The following is a 19,383-nucleotide window of genomic DNA, read 5'->3' as shown; positions in this document are numbered from 1 at the left end:
GACACACCTAAAGGATAGATGGAACTTGAGTTCAGAGCTAATAATCCACAGAGTCAGGAACACTGCACCAACACAGTCTTTACTTATATGCCAGCCACTTCTATGAGTAAAAAATGAGGTCTGCAGATGCTGGAGATCACAGCTGAAAATGTGTTGCTGGTCAAAGCACAGCAGGCCAGGCAGCATCTCAGGAATAGAGAATTCTTCTTTGACGTTTCGAGCATAAGCCCTTCATCAGGAATGAGAGAGAGTAGCCAAGCAGGCTAAGATAAAAGGTAGGGAGGAGGGACTTGGGGGAGGGGCGATGGAGGTTCTATGAGACAAACTTCATCTGATTTTTATAACTAAATGCAACAGGGTCTTCTTGCTGAATTAGATTACCCGGACAGGTGCACTGTGTGACCATATTTGTCAGATTAGAACATCTGGAGTCATGTTTTATTTGGTTACCAGCTCCTTATGTTTATCAGAAGAGGAAGGTTGAATGCGACTCTCTTACAGCACTCCCTCAGCCTCTGGTTAATAAAACTAACTAGAGACTGCTTTGTGACCAGCAACTTGAAGGAAGAAGTTACCTGGGAGTAAACTTATTACAGCATAACATTGAGAATCTGCAAATACTTTTCATGTTGGACTGTATGATATGAAACCCACAGGAAGCCCAGTTTGCTTATCATTCCTGGCTTCCATCATAAGGGTCTTAGATGACAGAATGAGGGCGAATCTGGACAAGCATTAACACTAGATAAGCTGAGAAAGGCCCTTGATTCTTATGTGAAGAGTCAAAATCCTGAAGATGATGGCTTACCAGTTGCAATGTGCTCAACACAGTGAGCCTTCATCAATAGGACCCTTTGGATTTATATGAGAGTGCTATGGCAAATCCATGAGGAAAGGCTTCATCACCCTCATTGACCGTGGGAGTGTTGGAGTGGCTCATCACTAAGTTGACAAGATGGCCACTTGGGGGCTTTTCTCGCAAATACAAGATGGCCTAAAGGATCTGATGCTTGCCTACAGTAGATGTTCACAGCTGCACTTGTAGTCTCCATATAGATATACTGGATAAGATGACATTCTTCGTAGCAAGAAACATGAGGGAAATTAATCAGGTTTCAGTCAACAGGCAGTTCTAAATATGCAAGCATTCTAATAAGACGCATTTGTGTAAGGCCTAGTTTAGCCACAGTCCCAAATTTGTTATTTAGTAAAAGGTAGAAGGAGAAGTCTGATCCTACAGTATTCTGAACTATTTAGGTAGCTGTACAATTACAAAGTTAAAAATCACACAACACCAGGTTATAGTCCAACAGGTTTATTTGGAAGTCCAAGCTTTCAGAGCACTGCTCGTTCGTCAGGTAGTTAGTGAAGCAGGATCATAGGACACAGAATTTATAGCAAAAGCTCATAGTGTCATAGAATTGATGCAATGTTTTGATTCATTAATACGTAAATCTCAAGAATTTCTTTCCAATGACATTCCTGAGATAACTTAAGGTTTTATAAAAAAAGGTGACATCTTAGCTCAGACAATGCACTGAAGGTGTGAGGTTGGATTCTGTCAGCATTCCAATTTTGAGTCAGACTGGTTCTATTTCCAAAGTATGAATGTATAAAATGTCACACACGGACTGACTGCCTTGAATGAAATAGAATGTATCTGCAAATACAATTCTGCAAATGAAAATTCACCCCATAGACTTATATGTGTGGGTGCATGTGAGGGAGAGACTGTGTGTGTGTGTGTGTGTGCGCATGAGTGTGAAAGAGTTTATACCTGTGAGAGCATGTGCGCGTGGGTATGAGTTTGAGGGGTGGGGTTTGTGTGTGTCTGAGAGAGTGTGTGTATGACAGAGGGTCTGCGAGTGTGTGATATGTAAGAGTGTGTGTGTGTGTGTGTGTGTGTGTGTCCTAGTGTGTGATAGTGTATATTGTGTGTAGTAGGTCACCTGTAGTGTGACATGAACCCAAAGTCCTAGTTGAGGCCACTGAACTTGGCTATCAGCCTCTGCTCAGCAACTCTGTGTTGTCGCGTATCCCGAAGTCTGCCTTGGAGGATGGTCACCTAAAGATCCATTCTCACCCATTCTAAAAGATGAAAGACTTAACAGCAATCTAGATTTGTTCAATATACCACATTAGTTGTAGGACACTATGATTGTTTGCTATAAATTCTGTGTCCTATGATCCTGCTCCACTAGCTCCCTGACAAAGGAGCAGCACTCCGAAAGCTTGGACTTCCAAATAAACCTGTTGGACTATAACCTGGTGTTGTGTGATTTTTAACTTTGCCCATCCCAGTCCAACACCGGCATCTCCAAATTATAGAATTACAAAGACAAACAACAAATTAGTGTGAAAAAGGTTAGTTGCATTTCTTATGCAAATGTTTGTTGGCAATAAAGAGTTCCAATGCATTGTTAGGGAAAATAAAGCAGCAACCGTGTAAGCATGACCGTCAAAAAACATTGGCACAGGAGAATGATTGTAAAATGATCGGTCACAACGGGGGAAAGATAAACAATTCAAATTTAAGTGCTGCTGTAGATAATTCGAACAAATTCAAACATCCAAAGATCAAGGGAAGTGTGACGGATTACAAAATACAGAGTGAAGATATGGTTTTGTCATTCAGTTGTTTGTAGAATCTAAACACGTTCCATTAATTAAAAACCGAAATAACTGCGGATGCTGTAAATCAGAAACAAAAGAGGAATTGGGAATACGGGATGGCATTTTTGCAAGAGGTAGGGTGGGAAGAGGTGTAATCCAGGTAGCTGTGGGAGTCGGTGGGTTTGTAAAAAATGTCACTGTCAAGTCGGTCGTCATTAATGGAGATGGAGAGGTCCAGGAAGGCGAGGGAGGTGTCAGTTCTTATAGAGAGAGGAGGAAAACTTCTTCAAGGCAGGCATCCTTGCAAGAGGATGCCCAACTACCTGGATTACACCTCTTCACACCTCTTCCTGATGAAGGGCTTATGCTCGAAACGTCGAATTCTCTATTCCTGAGATGCTGCCTGGCCTGCTGTGCTTTGACCAGCAACACATTTTCAGCTCTGATTTCCAGCATCTGCAGACCTCATTTTTTACACCTCTTCACACCCTACCTCTTGCAAAAATGCCATCCTATATTCCCAATTCCTCTGCCTTCGCCGTATCTGCTCTGAGGAGGACCAGTTCCACCACAGAACACACCAGATGGCCTCCTTCTTTAGAGACCGCAATTTCTTTTCCCACATGGTTAAAGATGCCCTCCAACACATCTCGCCCGCATCCCGCACCTCCGCCCTCAGACCCCACCTCTCCAACCGTAACAAGGACAGAACGCCCCCGGTACTCACCTTCCACCCTACAAACCTTCGCATAAACCAAATCATCCGCCAACATTTCCGCCACCTCCAAAAAGACCCCACCTCCAGGGATATATTTCCCTCCCCACCCTTTTCCGCCTTCCGCAAGACCGTTCCTTCCGTGACTACCTGGTCAGGTCCACGCGTCCCCTACAACTCACCCTCCAATCCTGGCACTTTCCCCTGCCACCACAGGAACTGTAAAACCTGCGCCCACACCTCCTCCCTCACGTCTATCCAAGGCCCTAAAGGAGCTTTCCACATCCATCAACGTTTTACCTGCACATCCACCAATATCATTTATTGTATCCATTGCTCCCGATGCGGTCTCCTCTACATTGGGGAGACTGGGCACCTCCTAGCAGAGCGCTTTAGGGAACATCTCCGGGACACCCGCAGCAATCAACCACATCGCTCGGTGGCCCAATATTTCAACTCCCCCTCCCACTCTGCCGAGGACATGGAGGTCCTGGGCCTCCTTCACCGCCGCTCCCTCACCACCAGACGCCTGGAGGAAGAATGCCTCATCTTCCGCCTGGGAACGCTTCAACCCCAGGGCATCAATGTGGACTTCAAAAGTTTCCTCATTTCCCCTTCCCCCACCTCACCCTAGTTCCAAACTTCCAGCTCAGCACTGTCCCCATGACTCGGAATTGTCCTACCTGCCTATTTCCTTTTCCACTTATCCACTCCACCCTTCCTCCCTGACCTATCACCTTCATCCCCTCCCCCACTCACCCATTGTACTCTATGCTACTTTCTCCCCATTCCCACCCTCCCCTAGCTTATCTCCCCACGCTTCAGGCTCACTGCCTTTATTCCTGATGATGGACTTTTGCCCGAAATTCGCTGCACTTTGGATGTTGTCTGAACTGCTGTGCTCTTCCAGAACCACTGATCCAGAATCTGGTTTCCAGCATCTGCATTGTTTTTACCTTTCCAAATACATGTACATCCTGTTCCTCAGGATTCCCTCCAACAACTTGCTCACCACCGAAGTCAGGCTCACAGGTCTATAGTTCCCTGGCTTGTCCTTACCACCCTTCTTAAACAGTGGCACCACGTTTGCCAACCTCCAGTCTTCCGGCACCTCACCTGTGACTATTGATGATACAAATATCTCAGCAAGAGGCCCAGCAATCACTTCTCTAGCTTCCCACAGAGTTCTCGGGTATACCTGATCAGGTCCTGGGGATTTATCTACCTTTACCCGTTCCAAGATATCCAGCACTTCCTCCTCTGTAATCTGGACACTTTTCAAGATGTCACCATCTATTTCCCTACAGTCTACATCTTCCATATCCTTTTGCACAGTAAATACTGATGCAAATACTCATTTAGTATCTCCCCCATTTTCTGCGGCTCCACACAAAGTCCGCCTTGCTGATCTTTGAGGGGCCCTATTCTCACCCTAGTTACCCTTTTGTCCTTAATGTATTTGTAAAAACTCTTTGGATCCTCCTTAATTTTATTTGCCAAAGCTATCTTTTTGCCTTCCTGATTTCCCTCTGAAGTATACTTCTACTTCCCTTATACTCTTCTAAGGATTCACTCGATCTATCCTGTCTATACCTTACATATGCTTCCTTCTTTTTCTTAACCAAACCCTCAATTTCTTTAGTCATCCAGCATTCCCTGTACCTACCAGCCTTCCCTTTCACCCTGACAGGAATATACTTTCTCTGGATTCTTGCTATCTCATTTCTGAAGGCTTCCCATTTTCCAGCCATCCCTTTACCTGCGAACATCTGCCTCCAATCAGCTTTCGAAAGTTCTTGCCTAATACTGTCAAAATTGGCTTTTCTCCAATTTAGAACTTCAACTTTTAGATCTGGTCTATCCTTTTCCATCATTATTTTAAATCTAATGGAATTATGGTCGCTGACCCCAAAGTGCTCCCCCACTGACACCTCAGTCACCTGCCCTGCCTTATTTCCCAAGAGTAGGTCAAGTTTTGCACCTTCTCTAACAGATACATTCACATACTGAATCAGAAAATTGTCTTGTACACACTTAACAAATTCCTCTCCATCTAAACTCTTATAGAGGAGGAAGTACTGGATGTCTTGAAACATAAAGGTGGATAAATCCCCAGGACCTGATCAGGTGTACCCAAGAACTCTGTGGGAAGCTGGAGAAGTGATTGCTGGGCCTCTTGCTGAGATATTTGTATCGATAGTCACAGGTGAGGTGCTGGAAGACTGGAGATTGGCAAACGTGGTGCCATTGTTTAAGAAGGGTGGTAAGTACAAGTCAGGGAACTATAGACCGGTGAGCCTGACCTCGGTGGTGGGCAAGTTGTTGGAGGGAATCCTGAGGGACAGGATATACATGTATGTGGAAAGGCAAGGACTGATTAGGGATAGTCAACATGGCTTTGCGCGGGGGAAATCATATCTCACAAACTTGATTGAGTTTTTTGAAGAAGTAACAAAGAGGATTGATGAGGGCAGAGCAGTAGATGTGATCTATATGGACTTCAGTAAGGCGTTCGACAAGGTTCCTCATGGGAGACTGGTTAGCAAGGTTAGATCTCATGGAATATAGGCAGAACTAGCCATTTGGATACAGAACTGGTTCAAAGGTAGAAGACAGAGGGTGGTGGTGGAGGGTTGTTTTTCAGACTGGAGGCCTGTGACCAGTGGAGTGTCACAAGGATCGGTGCTGGGTCCACTACTTTTTGTCATTTACATAAATGATTTGTATGTGAGCAGAAGAGGTACAGTTAGTAAGTTTGCAGATGACACCAAAATTGGAGGTATAGTGGACAGTGAAGAGGGTTACCTCAGATTACAACAAGATCTGGACCAGATGGGCCAATGGGTTGAGAAGTGGCAGATGGAGTTTAATTCAAAAAAATGCGAGGTGTTGCATTTTGGGAAAGCAAATCTTAGCAGGACTTATACACTTAATGGTAAGGTCCTAGGGAGTGTTGCTGAACAAAGAGACCTTGGAGTGCAGGTTCATAGCTCCTTGAAAGTGGAGTCGCAGGTAGATAGTGAAGAAGGCGTTTGGTATGCTTTATTTTATTTGTCAGAGTATTGAGTACAGGAGTTAGGAGGTCATGTTTTAGGATATTGGTTAGGCCATTTTTGGAATATTGCGTGCAATTCTGGTCTCCTTCCTATCGGAAAGATATTGTGAAACTTGAAAGGGTTCAGAAAAGATTTACAAGGATGTTGCCAGAGTTGGAGGGTTTGAGCTACAGGGAGAGACCGAATAGGCTGGGGTTGTTTTCCCTGGAGTGTCGGAGGATGAGGGGTGATCTTATAGAGGTTTATAAAATCATGAGGGACATGGATACAGTAACTAGACAAGGTCTTTTTCCTGGGGTGGGGGAGTCCAGAACTAGAGGCCATAGATTTAGGGTGAGAGGGGCAAGATATAAAAGAGACCTAAGGGGCAATTTTTTCACACAGAGGACAGTACGTGTGTGGAATGGGATGCCAGAGGAAGCGGTGGAAGCTGGTACAATTGCAACATTTAAAAGACATCTGGATGGCATGCCGTATATCTCCCTGACTCTATGACTCTAAAGAAGTTCTGGTGCAATTAATTTTTTTTTGTTATTTTGTATTAGTTTTGCAGGACTTAGCCAGTACAGATGAACAAGAGGTTAGATTGGAAGCTCTGGTCTACATTCAGTTGGTTGATTTTAATTGGAGTGACAGCTCATTATTTTTGGCCCCTTGTGGCCCTGATTTGAGGTGGTGGAAGAAAATAGTGAGACTTGTGTCACGGTTCACGAAGTCCAGCAAGAAATGCAGATGGGGAAAGATGAATGATACCTCCCCAGTCCCCAGTCAATCTGCCAGCACTTGCTCCAATATCACAGGTCTCTGGGGGAGTGAGGGAGCACACTTGCAGGTCAGGTAGAGAGGATAAGCAGCTAAACAATCTCCTAGAATGCACAGGGGCCAACGAGAGGCTTCAAATTCCAACGTGACAGCCATCAGCAGAAACTATAGACTTCAGATAATTTCTGGGTGGAAAGGAATCAATAGATTGAATTAGAACTCAAAATACAAGACATAGCATCAAATAATTTCACAGGCAGAAGTATCAAATAGATAGGGTGTTCTGGAATTTCTGAAAAAAACTATGAAGCTCTCCTCTGAATAATTCCCACAGCTTTGAAAGTCAAAACACTCCCTAGTAATTGTACTGTTAATTGCCCTGAGTATGCATTTGATACTGTGTCAGGTAAAATGTTTCTCTGTACACTCTATTGATCTGTGGTCTAAGCTGTGACGAACATTTCAGTGACTTTGTCAATTGCGTGAAATTCATACCCTTGGTGTTGTCGAATAAATTAACTCCAAGCCACAAAAATCAAGATCTTTTGAAGAAATGTGGATGCTGCTCTCTCGCTCTCTCTCTCTCTCTCCACCAGTGCAGTGACAGACTGCAGCAGTGCTGGGAAGGAGCAAGCTGCTCAGGGTCAGCTGTAACCAATGATCACCAGCACTGGCTGCTCCTGGGTCCACGAGGACTGCTTCAGTAGCTAGCAGCACGTCCCAGCCACAGTAATACTCCCGTTAACTCTTCACTAGTCACCGAGAACTCATCAAGCTTGACACAAATATGAGATTCAGTTACAAAAGGAGCTGTGCAGGATGAGGTACATGGAACATGGAACCAGAGATCGGAGCAGAGACAGAGATTGTGGGTCCCAAGGCTGCTCCTGGTTTGAGCCCTGGTCCCCATTCTTAATCTTGGCACAGTGGGCTCCTTTGAACACCAGGATTTAAATACTTAGATTAGATTCCCTACAGTGTGGAAACAGGCCCTTCGGCCCAACAAGTCCACACCGACCCTCCGAAGAGCAACCCACCCAGATCCGTTCCCCCTAACTAATGCATTTAACTCTACGTGCAACTTAGCATGGCCAATTCACCTGACCTGCACATCTTTGGACGGTTGGAGGAAACTGGAGCACCTGGAGGAAACCCACACAGACACGGGGAGAATGTGCAAACTCCACACAGACAGTTGCCTGAGGCAGGAATCGATCCCAGGTCTCTGGCGCTGTGAGGCAGCAGTGCTAACCACTGTGCCACCATGCCGTAACCGTGATGTACACCCCCACCACACCCCCCTCCTTGCTGGGTCCTGCCAGAGGTATTGTCAAGCCAAGGGACCAGCCTGATTCAATGAGGATTGTAGGAGTACACACCAGGAGCTCGAACAACTAACAGCTCAACACCATCCAGGACAAAGACAACCCCCTGACACTCAATCTGCCACTGTAAAACACGCAATCCCTCTGCCAGCAGCGCAGTGTGGCTGCTGTACTTCTCCAAGATGCACTTTGGCAATTTTCCTAATTATACCTTGCAATCGTTTCCCATCTTTTTCACAGTACAGCAAGTACAGGGCACAACCAACACCTGCAATTTCCCCTCCAAACCACACACGTTGCTGACTTGGAATTATACATGGGAATTATATACATTGGAATTATACTTGGAATTAAATATTTTTAAAATAAAATTCACGGTAAGGGTCGCATTTGCTGCCAATCCCTAATTGGCCTTTAACTGAATTTTGGTCAGAGGGATAGAAACACAACTTGTTATCTACATGGAGAGAAACTTCCGAGTGCTTCAGTGAAGAGAGATCTTGGTGTCCTTTTACATGAATTGCAGAAACCTAGTCTGAAGGTACAGCAGGTATTGAGGGCAAATAGAATTTTGGCATTTATTGTTAAAGAAATAGAGTATAAAAGTAGGTAAGTGTTTCTGCAACTGCACAGGCATTAGTGAGGCCCCACCTGGAGTACTGCTTATAATTTTGATCTCCATACCTGAGAAGGGATGCAGTTGTTTTGGACGCATTTCAGAAGTGATTCACTAGATTGATTCCACAGCTAAGGGGTCTGTCTTAAAAAAGAAAAGTTGAGCAGTTTAGGCCTAATTCCACAGATGCACTGTTGAATTCACTGTCTCAGAGTGTGGTGTTTGCTGGAATGTTGGAGTAAAACTGAAGGTTGAGATAGACAATTTTTAAATTAGTAACAGGTTGAAGAGTTATGGAAAACAGTCAAAAAAGTGGAGCTGAGGCCAAGATGCGATCAGCCATGATTGTATCGAAGGGCAGTACAGTTGCCTACTCCTGCACCATGGCTTCGGTTCCCTGTCAGATCATTTCAGACAGCAGTCAAGAGTCAACCAAATTGCTGTGGGTCTGGAGTCCATTCACTGCTGCTTGATGAAAAACCTGGAACTTCCTAACAGCAATCTGGGAGACTGCAGGGTTTGAAGAAAGTGGCTCATCATCACCTTCAAAGACAATTAGCAATGGACAAGACGATATTCTTGACACCCACATCCTAAATACTAAATACGATGTAACTGACTGTTACGGCGTGCAGAGGCACACAGTAGATTAGATTACTTACAGTGTGGAAACAGGCCCTTCAGCCCAACAAGTCCACACCGACCCGCCGAAGCACAACCCACCCATTCCCCTACATTTATCCCTTACCTTACGGGCAATTTAGCATGGCCAATTCACCTGACTGTGGGAGGAAACCGGAGCACCTGGAGGAAACCCACGCAGACACGGGGAGAGTGTGCAAACTCCACACAGTCGCCTGAGTCAGGAATTGAACCCGGGTCTCTGGCGCTGTGAGGCAGCAGTGCTAACCACTGTGCCACCGTGCCGCCCACTAAAAGCAAGGAACAGGGCTCTGGAACAGCACAGTACCTGGCATCCGTGTGGCTGAGTACCTCTAACCAAACCTTTCTCATGCCCCTACTACTCAGGTCATATCCATCTTCAGCATCCTACATGACATCAGCCTTGCTCAACACAAACTGCAAAACACTCAAAAATAATAATTTCAATAATAGAAAATATTTAAAATGCACACAAAAATATGCCAACTATGTTAGGCGATATCATGGCACAGTCACTGGACCAGTAACCTAGAGCCGCAGGTTACTACTCTGAGAAGATGGGTTCAAATCCCAGATTTAAAGAAGTGACGTGTGGGGCTCTCAATGTTTCCCTCTCCACAAATACTGCCAAAGCTATTTCAAATCCCAGCTGATGGAATCTAAATTGCATTAATAAAATCTGGAATTGAAAGCTACTGTCAGTAAAGATGTCCATGAAATAATCATCGATTGCTATAAAAAAAACCTCTGGTTGCAGTTTACCATCCTTATGTGGTCTGGCCAACATGTGACTCCACTCTCTGAAATGGGGCTCCGATGCAACTTCAGCTCAAAGCCAGTTACAAATCGGCAACAAGTCCTGGCCTTGCTAGCAATGACCACATCCCAGATCCAAAACAAGGAAGAAAGGCTTACCAGAATGTGAATGAGTACAATCAGCTTCACGTATATTTCCTTTATCCTGGGTGTGCTTCAATGCATGAACAATGAATGTAATTATTTCCCACAATTCTGACTGGGGTTTCCCAATAGACACCACCTTTCCCACCATTTTAGAGCAAAGGCACCAGTACATTTCCACCCCTGTGTCTGCCTTTCAAACATTTGTCTTATTTGACATATATTTCATGCAGTATAACTCATTCCAACATTTTTACATTTTAAATGCAAAGACTGCATCATTGGGAAAATAATTAGTAGATCTGAACTTGAGGCCCTGTGGTCTATCATCCTCTGATTTTGTTTGACCTTATATTTACTCGATCCTGTTAATCTTTTAAAGGACCACATGCAGCTGCACTTAAGATCTTAACCTGTTCTTTTTAATTACAGTTCCTTTTTCGAAAGTACTTCATCCATAAAACTAAATACATAACTAAAGTTGATGCTACATAAGGTGTAACCCAAATTAATTCCTTCAGAAAATGCACGTCACCACATTTACAATTCCAAATATTTTCAAATTCATTATGTCAAGTATACAATCTGTTATAGACTGCAGCACTTTCTCCCATTGCTTAAGGTTTTCAGACATCCAGGTGATTCTTTTATCATCTCAATTCGGCTCTATCCAAGTGTAACGTGGCACTGTCATGGGATCGAAGCAAAGAGCTCTGAAATCTGTCAAAAGGTGGCATAGTGGACACTTGCTTTTATCAACTGTGGCACTGAGTATGACAGCAAGAAGGAAATGTTAGAGTTGTAGAGAACGTTGGTCAGTCCACAGCTGGTGTACTGTGTGCAGTTCTAGTCACCTCACCACAGGAAGCACCAGAAGAGGTGCAGAGGATGTTGCCTGGGATGGGGAAACTGAACTATAAGGAGAGACTTAGATAAGCTTGGATTGTTTTCTATAGAACAGAGAAGACTGAGGGGGGACATGATTGAGGTGTATAAGATTATGGAGGGTGTGGCAGAGTGAATAGAGAGCATCTATTTCCTTTGGTTAAGGGGTCAATCAGAAAACAGCATATTTTTAGGGTAAAGGGCAGGGGATTCAGAGGGGATTTGGTTAAAAAAAACCTTTTCATTCAGTTGGTGGTGGGAATCTGGAATGCACTCCCTGTGAAGGTAGTGGAGGCTGGAACCCTTACAACCTTTAAAAAGATATTTGGATGAGCACTTCAAATATCAAAACGTATGAGACAAGTGCAGGGAATTGGGATTAGTACACTTTTAGTGGTAGTTATGCTGGTGCGGATTCGATGGGATGAAGGGCCTTTTCTGTGCTGTATGGATCTGTGAAAAATCGTTTTGCCTTTCAACTTGCCGTGTAAATGGAACCAAAACTCAGCAATGATTTACTCATGAATATATTTGATGTAACATATGTTCACCTGTCTTAATTTGAATTAATCTATACGGGAATGTACGTTGATTGTAAAATAATCTCCTTGGTTTAACTCAAAAATGAACTTCTTAGGAACAGTTCATTCTGTTCAGGCTGATATATTACTAAATTATGGTAATTTGACCTCATTTATGCATGCAAATTAGATACATTCTAACTCAAGACTTCTCTCTTAACATTCATCAAATATCTTTATAGAAGTCAACTTGAAAAGCTTGCAAACTTTTAGGGATAATAAATTATTATTCAAATTTTATTTATGCAAATGAAGTAGGAAAGCGTTTTTCTGCTCAAATCTGAAAGTGCCGGATATTTAGAGGATTATAATTGGGACGAGGGGAGGAGGAAAAGACACATTGATGTTTTATGCTAATCAGACCTAATTCACAAATTTAAATTAACTGCACTGCCATACAGAACCTCGTGTTAAACTCGCAGTAAGTCATTATTTGTGACAATATGTAAGTGGTTATAAATAAATTGAAACCTTTATAAAAATTATTATATTGAATCTATGCATTTTATACATTGCTGTGCTTAAATGGCTGTCACCTCGGTAGTTAAGAATTCCTCACGTTCACTACCCATTGAGAGAAGAAAGTCTTCCTCATGCCTTAAATGGGTGATCCTTTATTCTGAGACTATGCTCTCTGTTCATACACTCATTCAGCACAAAAACAGACCCTTTCATCCACGCCAATCAGACATCCCAATCTGGCCTGGTCCTATTTGCTAGCTTTTGACCCATATCCATCTAAATGCTTCCTAGTCAGAAACCCATCCAGATGTCATTTAAATGCTGTAATTATCCCAGCCTCCACCATTTCCTCTGGCAGCTGGTTCCATACACACACCACCCTCTGTGTGAAAAGGCTGCCCCTCAGGTCCCTTTTAAACATTTCCCATCTCACTTTAAACCTCTGCAAGCTAGTTTTGGACTCTTTCAGCCTAGGAAAAAGCCCTTGGCTATTCACTTTATCCATGTCCTCATGATTTTATCAACTCTATAAGGTCACCTCTTAGCCTTGGACGCTTCAGGGAAAAAAGCCCTGGTCTTTTCTCAGAGGGTGGTGAATCTGTTGAAGATTTTACTGCAGAGGGCTCCAGAGGCAGGATCATTAAATATATCTTCAGCTGCAGTACGCAGATTTTTAATCAATAAGGCTACTGAGGGTTATGGGAAAAGGCCAAAAAGTGGAGTTGAGGATGATCAGATCAGCCAAGTTCTAACTGAATGGTAGAAGAGACTCGATGGACTGAATGGCCTACTTCTGCTCCTACTTTTTATGGTTTGATGAGAAAAAGGATGCCGTGTTTTGGATGGGATTAAGATCCAAATATTTCCAGCATCCCTTTCTTTATAATTGGCAAATGTATTGAGACAGGAACATCTTTATATATTCTTCCATCCAGCATTAAGTAGTAATCCAATATTACAAAGACTTAAATCACAGGCCGAGACCAGCACAGGAAGCCACTGAGCTCGCACTGCCTTTGAAAAAGCTATCCAATTAGCTCCACACACCTGCTCCTTCCCATAACCCTGTAGAACTTTTCCTTCAAATTAACTACTGTTACTATATTGCCAACTGTGAATTGAGAAACTTAATACATTTCAAACCCTACGCAAAGGTAGACTGACAGTTTTGGCACATTTCTCAATGCTCGGACTGAATGACTCCATTGCCCACAATGGAGCTCTGGTGTATAGATCCTCCACCTCTGTGCAGATGATTTATAGATTAGTCTCATAGGTGAGGTTTGATGTCCGAGTGGTACCTGGAACTATGGATCTCAATGGTATGGCTTTCAGAATGTACTTTTCTCTTGGTAGTCTGTGGTTCCTGGGTTAGGCATTGTCCTCTTACCTCTGTTATCAAAGTGATGGAAAAAAAGTCTCCTTTAAATACTACCCAGGAGGAGCTGAAATGAAATTAATTTAGATCTCATCCACATTTATCTGCAAGATTTTAAAATTGTTCTTAAAAATCTGCACTGTTTGACCAAAATAAAAGGTGAAAATAAAGGTGGTGTAATTATCTTTTTTTTGGAATTGATATCTTGTAACTTGGCATTTCAAAAGCCATGAAAGATTGTAACAATTTCTTGCAAACCCAGCCTCTCCTATAATTTTCACATCCAATTCTGACTGAAAAGAAATTGGGTTAGATGAGTTGGTTTGGGACTTCAAAAAACTCATTGAAATTCATGAGGAGAACCTGCAAATACTGTTTCAGATCTTTAATCAATCCCACGAGTACGAGCTCTCATCGGATCCAATGTCTCAAGTTGAGCAAGTTCCATTTTCCCCTCTTTCTGAACTTCTGAGCTCTTCTCTACTCTACCCACCTGCCCCCAACTCCCCCCACAAACCGCACCAAGAATCCCAGCCCACCCCCACAGCACTCCCCCTGGTCCCGATTGGTAAACAATTATCTTCTGCCACTTGTGATTAGTAATCAGAAATCAGCTCACTGGGAGTGCAGAAACAATCTCCATAAAGATGTCAGAGTCATAGGTTCGAGCTGAAGTCAGGCTTAGGGTCAAGATGTGAGCATCATAATCATAGCTGGCATCTCAGGGTGAGGTCTCAGACTTTGGGTTGAAATACCAGCTGGAATTGGGATTACAGCTGCTAGCAGTCTTAGATGAAATGACAATTGCTAAGGTGAAGGTTGGGTCCACACTGGGCTCTCAGCTGGTAATAGCTGAGTTCAAATGTGGGACTTTGGGTTGGAATTTTAGCTGAAGTTAGATATCTGAAGTAAGGCCTGAAGACCAACAACAGTCAGAGCTTTTGAGTTGAAGTTCAGACAGAGTACAGATTTCAGTTGATGTCTCAGTGGGAATGAGGGCTGTCAGTTTTTATATAAAACAACAAAAACATTTTTAGATATGTTAATTTAAAACATCTGTTAAAAGGAGATGTAGACATTCCAGATTTTCCACGACATGATACTATTCATTCAAGATGACTTGGACAGTGTTCAGCACCATTCATGACTTCTCAAACACTGAAATAGTCCAAGTTCAAATGCAGTAAGACCTGGGCAATATCCAGGCTTGGGCTGAAAAGTAGCAACTGCCAGGCAATGACCATCTCTAATAAAAGACAATCTAACCAATGCCCCTTAACATTCAATGGTGATACCATCACTGATTGCCCCACTATCAATCTCCTGGGGGGGGTTTATCGCTAAAACTCAACTTGACTACCATGTAAATACTGTGACTAGAAGAGCAGGTCAGGGGGTAGGAATTATGCAGTGAGTAACTCATCCCCTATACTCCCGGTTGTCCTAATGAGTGTGGCTCCAACAACACTCAACAATGTTGATACCAACCAGGACAAATTGGCCACTTAATTATTTGTGGATGGAGAGTCAGTCGTTCTATCACTGACACTCAGTAGCAGCAGTGTGTACTATATACAAAATGCACTACAGAAACTCACCACAGATCCTTAGACAGCACCTTCTAAACTCACAACCACTTCCATCTAGAAGGACAAGGGCAGAAGATACACCGGAACACTACCACATGAAAGTTCTCCTCCAAATCACTCATCATGCTGACTTGGAAATATATCACCTTCCCTTCTGTATCACTGGGTCAAAATCCTGGAATTCCCTCCTAAACACTATTGTGGGTCCACCCATAGCAATTGTCATTTCATCTAAGATTGCTAGCAGCTGCAATCCCAATTCCAGCTGGTATCTCAACCCAAAGTCTGAGACCTCACCCCGAGATGGTTGAAATGGTTCATGAAGGCAGCTCACTACCATGTCTTCAAGGGCAAAACTAGAGATGAGCAATAAATGCTGGGTTCAGCCAGCCATGCCCACATCCCATGAGAAATAATAATTATAAAAAGGGATAATGGAATCTGATAGTTTAATAAGTTTCAGTAGAATAGGTACAATTATCCTTCCTTTGGATGGGAGGGGACTAAGTACATCACCCAACAATAAGAGAATCAACAATAAGAGAAAACCCTCCAGAGTAATCCTAAAGAATTTTGCATAAACAAGGCAGTCCCCCACAGGGACTAAAACGAGCTTAAATCCATGGAGACCGCAACTTGTTTTTAAGAGATGAAGAACATAAAAAAATATAAGCAGGGTTAGGTCTCTTGGTCCCATGAGCCAGCTCCACCATTGAATAAGTCACAGCTGATCTTCTCTCTCAACTGCACTTTTCCAGCCATATCTATTGATTCCTTTATTTATGAAACTCAATCCTGAACATACTCAATGACTGAGCATCTACAATCCTCTGGAATAGAGAATTCCAAAGATGTAATCTTGAAACAACTTTTTGCAAATGGCTTGTTGTCTTCACATTGAGGATACTTTCCATCATGTTGTGTCGGTTATTGGTGAACTAAATCAGATAGATTTCAAACAGATCGAGTAACTTATGACTGGGTACCCATGAGGGGCTGTGGGTCATCAACAGCAGCAGGATTCAACACCATCATGATCTGAAACCTTATGGCTTGGCATACCCCTCACTCTATCATTACCATCAAGTCACAGGAACAACCCTGGTTCAATGAAGAGAGCAGAAGGGCATATAAGGAACATCACAGGCAAACCTAAAATTGAGATGCTTGCCTGGTGAAGCAACAGCATGGGACTCCTTGCTTGCGAAATGGCATAATGAACAAGCGACATACAAAGTAAGATAATTCTACAACCAACAGATCACATCCAAGCTGTGCAACCCTGCCATGTCCAGTTGTAAATAATGGTGGACAATTAAACAACTCACTGGAGGAGAAGTGGGTACTGCAGATGCTGGAAATTAGAGTCAAGATTAGAGTGGTGCTGAAAAAGCACAGCAGGTCAGGCAGAATCCGAGGAGCAGGAAAATCAACGTTTCGGGCAAAAGCCCTTCATCAGGAATTCCTGGTTTGCCTGAAACGTTGATTTTCCTGCTCCTCGGATGCTGCCTGACCTGCTGTGCTTCTCCAGCACCACACTAACCTTAACTCAACGAAGAAGGCAGCTCCACAAATATCCCCCCATCTCTAATGACGGGGGAATCCAGCATATCTGTGAAATAAAAATCACAAGCACAAAAACAATTGGAGCAGGAGTGTACACTGTTGAGCCTACTGTATCATTCAATGCAATCATGAGACACTTCCCCTCCTGATGAATCTAGAACCAAGTTTCACATTCTAAAAATAAAGGCAGACCCACTTATTATAGAGATGAGGAAAATCTTCTCGAAATGAGTTGCTAACATTTAGAATATTCTTCCCCAGCCAGCAGTGGATGCTGGGCTATTGACCTTAACTCTGTTGTCTGTCATACATGTCACTGACAAGTTAAAAGAGAAGCAGGGCTAGCGTCTGTACAGAGGAAAGTGAATCGGAGGAAAATAAAATCAGAAAATATTTTATAACGTTCATCTGTACGCAGGTGTCGGGTATTATTTGCAGGTAGCTGGTATACAGTGCCGAGCAAATGCTGCAACTTTAACAGTGCAGGCAAGTGCAGTCTCCTATCACCACTGACTTTCTACTATCACAGTCACTGAAGAAAAAACACAGACAATAATATTTTTGGCAAAATGCTGCTTTACTGAACGTTTGCACTTTGCGTTGTCACTTTTTCCGCCTGACAGACAAAAACACAGATAAGAGGGATTGTGTTGGGACACTCACCTCAGCCTCTCTTGGGAGTCTAGCTTTCTCAGTGACACAGCTCTCAGCTACTGATACGAGTTATGCAGTAGCACTTTTTGTTACCAAATGCAAAACTGCATGAATAAAAACTTGAATCTATTATTAATGCTCACTCCTGCAGTCTTAAGCTGCATAGCTCTAGTCTCCAGACCTGCACAAGGGAAAAGCTGATATTGCTTCCAGTTACTCATTCACTTGAGGTCTGCAGTTACTAGCACAATGAGTGCAGCACCGCCTAGTACATCGATTTAAACAATAATTAACTGAAACAGTTAATCATTTCTAACATTCTGCTGAACATTCTTTGTCACATTGAAATCCACGACTAGTCACGTCCTTTAAATGTGTTGTGAAACACCTTGATGCCAAATTAATATTTGTTCCCCTTTCTCCCCACAAGAGTCAAACTGTCATTGCTGGGGAAAAAAGCTGTTATTGTTCTGCAACTCCTACCTTTCCCACACAGGATGGCTCAGTGTCAAGGTTTTGCCAACAGCCTTCTCTGCCCCTTGCCTCTGTCTGAGCAGCTGACAGCTTGATGAGTCTCTTCTCCAGGAGTTCTTATTGTGAGAATGTACACATTTGTGAGCATGCTCATTGAGTGACAGGTCCCTGCTGATCACCACCAGAAACCCTGTACCAAACCTAGCCATACACTCCCCTTGTTTGAAAAATTTAGAAATTCTTACAGCTGGGAACCAAAATGTAAAAGCCTTTTTACTTTGAAACATGTCAGATTGAAAAATAACCAAATGCAAGCAAAAAGATTAAAACTATCTTTTATTTATTGTTAGGAGAGCATTGCTGTCAAGCCCTGCACTAATTACCCAGACCTAATATCCCTTGAGAGGTTGGTTATGAGTTTTAACCTCTGGTCCATCTGGTGCAGGTATACCCAGTGCAGATGGAGCAGGAACTCCAGGATTTTGATTCTGTGATGGCAAAGGAATGGTCGAATAGTTCCCATTCAGGATGGTGTGCAGCTTAGAGGAGAGATTACAGGTGCTGGTGTTCCCACGCAGCCATTGCCCTGGCACGCCTCAGTCATGGAGTTAGTGGATTTGTCTAAATACGTGTTAGATTAGAGAAGACTTGTGTGGCTTAGGTGAACCGAAGGCACTGAATGTGCAGCTTGGAAGCTGGTGTTATGGTTATTAAAAGAAAGCTCTTAGTGTTTCATATGCATGAAATGAGCCCATTGCCCAAAGATGCCTGAGATATGAACAAGGAGCAGGAGGAGCCCTTTGAGCCTGTCCTGCCGTTCAATAAGAATGCAAGGAAAGGGAAACCAAGCTTCAATAGGGAAAAGGCTGGCGTTTTCACTTGTGCTAGTGACCTTTCATCTGTTAAAATCTCCTTTGAACATGGAGTACTTTGGGCATATACCCTGTAAAGCCCAACACAAGTCATATGTTTGGACTTTCCTGTGGGATTTCCAATTAAAAGCTTGGAGGACATGTGTCTAGGGCCAGAGTCAATTCCAAAACAGGGCTTATGGCACTGAGGTGTGACATGGGGTATGGAAGAAATGCAGTGGAATCCTTTACGGAAAATAACATTCACCAAGTCAAGTAAATAGATCACAATC

The sequence above is a fragment of the Hemiscyllium ocellatum genome, chromosome 24 (genome assembly GCF_020745735.1).
Source record: "Hemiscyllium ocellatum isolate sHemOce1 chromosome 24, sHemOce1.pat.X.cur, whole genome shotgun sequence".
Lineage (NCBI taxonomy): Eukaryota > Metazoa > Chordata > Chondrichthyes > Orectolobiformes > Hemiscylliidae > Hemiscyllium > Hemiscyllium ocellatum.
The sequence above is the reverse complement of the archived record's forward strand: the minus strand, read 5'-3'. Positions refer to the sequence as shown.